Genomic DNA, 5,212 nt, shown 5'->3' on the forward strand with positions numbered 1-5,212 from the left:
AGAAAGACCAACTTGATATATATATTTTGAAGTATAGGGGGTGTAAGTGAAATTGAGTTAAAATTGAGAAGGTGTTTCTATAATTTTCAGAAAAAAATGAGAAAAAAAAAATCTTATAAATTAGGAGATCATGAGTGTGATTTGTTGGCAAAAGTAGCATCATAATGCAGCAAAATGTTGTCACAAACGGTTATAAAAAATGTTATCTTTTCCGAATAATACCAATCACATCCAAGCTAGCATAGATCTCATGTCCTTTGTGATTGCTCCTTCTCTTCAATTCGATGCCAGTAGTCCAGGTGTCCCAGGAGATGAAACTTTTTTAGAAAATAGTCTTCTTCGCTTCTGGAAAACAGAGCAGCCTTTCACGTGCTATGTGGCCTTTCGATGGCACCAAGGGTCGTTCCATGTTCCCAATGTCAAATCTTCTCTCACGTGCACCTCACATGCCTATGGCTGGTAAACAAGGAGATTGCAAAATCTTTGCAGGAGAGCGGAGAAGAGCATCGAATGAGTAGATCCGGTAGAATGTTCCACTACCAGACATATCAGGTACAAAGATATGGCCATAATGCCAGATAAAAAGGTGATTCCTTTGAGGTCGACTCGATGCTTTCATGTGCGCGGGGAAATGACACATTTATGCATCAGATGTTTGCTTATGCTCACATTCAAGAAACTACGTGCATGCATTTATAAAGGCATGAAGCAAATGCAAGTCACTAACATCAAATCACTACCATGAACTCCTCCCAAACCTTCTATTATTATACATTAATTCTCCGGGACAATTTAAGGGGCTTTTGTTAAAAGAGGCAATCTAGATGCATCTAGAAAAGGGTAGAGATAAATTTAGGATGCAAATGAGCCGAATAACTCGTGAGCTATTCGAATTTGATTCGGATTTAAACTCGATTCTTCTGATTGTTATCGAACTCAAATCAAATTTGAATAGCTCAAATATTCCGGTCATCAATTTTCATGGACAATTTGAAGAGCTTTTATTAAAAGAGGCCATCTAGATGCATCTAGAAAAGGGTGGAGATAAATCTAGGATGCAAACGAGCCGAATAACTTACAAGCTGCTGAAGCTTGACACAGATTTCAACTCGACTCATCTCGACTGTAATCGAACTCAAATCGAGCTCGAATGATTCAGATATTTTGCTCAAAGGCTTGCAAACCAAATAAAATAAATAACTATAAATATATATATTTATAATATTATTTTTATTAATAATATATTATTAATTTAATAATTATAATATTATGTTATAATTTATTTTAAATATAATTTTTAATTATGACGGAGGCTCAAATTTGAGTTAAGTTGATCTTGAATATAATTTTTTAATCAAATTAAATCCGAGCTTAAATATTAAAATTTAATCAATCTAGTTTCGAGCACAAATATTTTAAACTAAGTTGAGCTTGAGCCTATACAATTCGGCTCGGCTTGATTGCGCTCCCGGGTAAATCAAAGGAAATTGTGGGAGATGAGAAACAGCTATAAGCTTTTGGAGGATATTTACAAGGGAATGAGGACCACTGTAAGGTGCAACTAGAAAAAGGAAAATTGAGAGGAGAAAAAGAAGGAAGCTCCTCAGGAATAGTCTTGAATTGCAAGCATATCCTTGGCATATCCAGCTATCTTTTGCAAGTCGACGCCCTATATAAGTTTCGTGAGTGATCGACAGCCGATTTGAGCGTGGCTAGAGGAAGGAAGAGGGAAAGGCATATATATGTGGGGTGGGAGAATTACAGGGAAATTCTCCTCGGCAGATAGACAAGCAGCTTCATCGTATGCTTCTTTTATCTCTGCCAAAGGAGAATTGCCCTGCTATTCTCCCTCACAAGTATTTCTAGGGTTCGTTCAATGAAAAGCTCATACTGTCACGACTTGGGAGGTATGGTGTCCACATCATATTTGTCTTATATTTTTTTAAAAAAAAATATAGTGAGAATGCCAGTACTGGAGTTTGAACCTCGGATCTCTCACTAATGGAGAAGAATATATATGAACCAGCTCACCTTAAGCTTGGTTAACTTTATCCATGATATGCTACTGGTTATTTTCATTTTTTCTAGCAGACATGGGAAAGATCTGATAAACTTATTTTACTAAGGAAATGAAATAAAACAAAATAGCAAAGAAGTGCAATATGAGGATATCCCATTGCTCCGATCATCCAACTGTTGCTCACTCTACCGTATGCTAGTTGTAGAGTTTTGATGACATTTAATGCTATAGCCTCTAGATCTGGTACATCACAACCTTATTTGTTACTTATGGAACTTTTACTTATGTTTTCTGCATGTGAGAAACTATTCTTGCAAACAGCTTCACATTGGTGAGAGATATCCTAGCAATTTTTCATATTAAGAGTCAACCATCATCCAGTTTTTTCTGCGAGACACAAATTAATGCCATGCAACGTCCTTTCAAGGCTTTACCGTATCTGACCTCAAATGGAAGATCCTAAGTTTATTGCACTCCAGTCACTTTGGACATTTGAGAGTCTACAATTGGAGATGCGTGATGACTTCAAGCAGCAGCTGTAAATGGCTTTTGATTCGTTATGTCACTGGGGTCTGAAACGGGTAATACTCTTGACGCAGACCCCAGATGTTTAAGGTTTAGATTTGGTAAAGCTTATTCGGCTTATAGCCATACCCAAGCTCCACCATCTGGGTGAAATCCCCTCACGATGAATGACTTCTGGAACAAATTGTTTATTTTTCTTTAATATATACAACGAAGGAAGTGACTACTGGCGTTTAATCTTTTATAGGATCAAGCTGCAATGATAACGAAAAAGCTTGAACGCATGCCGAAGATGAAGTACACTAGCGACAATCCTATAACAAATGAAACGGTATAATATATATGGTGCTATTGTTCACTGCGAAATCACTTGTCGTGCATGGCTTTCAGACAAAAATTAGGATCATCTCAGCATCTATTGATCCTCATAACAACAATGGTGAATGGAACATTGATGTCCACCATTTTACTACAATATGACAAGGTAATTTGCTGGATTCATGAACGTCAGCTATCAGTCTTTAGATTCGAGGTGATGTGTGGTCAGCATCTTCATATTTAGTCCAGCAGAACTGAGGTTTCTACATTGTGGCAAAATGGAAGCAGGGGAGGAGATGAAATTAGATGTCCTACGATCTTCATTACCGTTCCATGTAAGTGAGGTTTATTTTATTTTATTTTATTGAGCAAGCATGTATTTCGGTTGTAGGAAGTGGTTGTATAACCATTTCTGCTTAATCAAGATAAAAGAAAAAAATATTGTGGCAAACTTAAAGGGATAAGACTGCCAACTTTGCCATTTAAGAATCATGAAAACTCTTGAGTTGAAAAGTGATTCAAGAAAACTTTGAGGTATCGATATAGTGCATAATACATTTGGTAGGTACCATGATCAATTAGATCATACCAAGCCTTGTAGAAGCCGGTGGATTCATGATTAGAGACCCCAATGGTCTAAATATTTGATTTATTTTTCTTCCTATAAGAGAGAGGGCGAGCAAATGGTATTCATGGACCTTGGTTAAAGGTCTGTGAGTTTTCTATTAGATATAATATTTTGTTTTTCCTACTTTTCAGAACTTGCAGTGGAGTAGTCCTGCTTTGTTTTCTTTTATTTTTATGAATTAAGTTTTCTCTTTTTAGTTAGATTTTGTAAGACTTATTTGTATAAGAAAATTCAGGATTTAATTGGTAATAGACCTGTTTTGATTGATTAACAGATTTTTTTTTAAAAAAAATTCTTCCACTTTTTTCTGTTTTTTGTGCACTGCCTCTCCCTGCAGCACAGCGCGTCAGGGCCAGCAGAAACATTTGCCAAAATATTTTTTTCGAGAAGGATGGCGAACAAACTCATATAGATCTAGCTCAACGATGTGCCCCAGAACATATTTAGCCAGTCCAATCAATACAGAACAATCCCTAATCATCATGCGCCCATATCCTATACAGTTTGGAAACCTTGACGTCCCAAATTTGCCATCGCGGCCATCCCATACGAACCCCAACCATCCACACCTGGCGCAAAACCCTCACCGCCTGGCCCTGCCCTTCTCACCTTCTCTCTCCCACGCGCGACCCGCGCCTCTCCACTCTCTCTCTCCCATGCGCGACCGGAGCCTCCCTCGTGTCTTCTCTCCCGTCTGTGAAAACCTAAACCTGCCCCCATCTTTTCCTCTCGTGTGCGACTAATTTACATTTCACCACTGATCTGATGTACATTTCATTTCATGGGTCTTCACAGATAGTGGCGTAGCTCCATGATTGATGAATTAATCCACACCAAACCCTTTCCTATAATTCTACCGAAAAAAAAACCCTTTCCTAGAAGACATGGGAAGAACTGTTGTGACCTTGTTCAAAAAAAAAAAAAAAAACTGTTGTGACAACTGCGGAGTGTAGCACCTTGGCTCGTCATGTATTGGATTACCTGTAGCTTTCCCCAGTGTATGCATGTTTTCTTTCTGCAACGGGAGTTAGAGAGGCCGTCTTAACGTCGCAAATGCCGGAGAGCGGCCACGGGCTACAGCGCATGGACGGCGATGCTGGGGCGTGCACGTGTGATGCGCACCATCCGTGTATCGCGCTCCTCCAGGTGATACGTGGGGGCATGCGTGCGTCAGGTACGCGCACCCTTGCCGCCTTCCATCATCGGCCTTGCGCGGGTGGCGCTCAGCAAGCTAAACTAGTAAACTCTTTATCCTATTAGAGCAATTTTTACCCTAATTCTCAACGATGAAAATATCTTTCACTTCATAGAATAAAAAAAATATATTATTATTATTTTATAATATTTTATATAATTTTTTATAAATATATATTATATTTTGAATGATATATATAATTTTCTATATTTTTATGATATCCTGAATAATATATATTAGATCCTCAACAATATATATAGCTTTCAAACATCTTATATGTTGAGAAAGATTTCTCACGAGTGTAAAATATGGATCCCCCATCTAAGATCGCTAACTCAAATGATGATGTCGATACCACAACAAGAAAAAAGAAGAAAAATATAAAAAAAAATATAATTAAATACGTGGATCAGTCTAAGGCTTATCTCTATGGGGCATGCAAGCTTTACTATGAAAAAAGAATAAATATAAGAGGAGATCACATCCTCTCAATTCTCATACATCAATCTCTCTCTCAACAAAAAGC

The 5,212-nt window shown here is 37.8% G+C and overlaps 1 long non-coding RNA gene across 1 annotated transcript; it reads left to right on the forward strand.

The window, feature by feature from the left end:
* Positions 1–1,729: 1,729 nt before the first annotated feature.
* On the forward strand, positions 1,730–2,785 carry LOC140859248 (uncharacterized). The gene is made up of 2 exons (XR_012142834.1): positions 1,730–1,907; positions 2,342–2,785. It is a non-coding gene; the product is annotated as an uncharacterized lncRNA (long non-coding RNA).
* The last annotated feature ends 2,427 nt before the right edge of the window (positions 2,786–5,212 follow it).

The sequence above is a fragment of the Elaeis guineensis genome, chromosome 7 (assembly GCF_000442705.2).
Source record: "Elaeis guineensis isolate ETL-2024a chromosome 7, EG11, whole genome shotgun sequence".
Lineage (NCBI taxonomy): Eukaryota > Viridiplantae > Streptophyta > Magnoliopsida > Arecales > Arecaceae > Elaeis > Elaeis guineensis.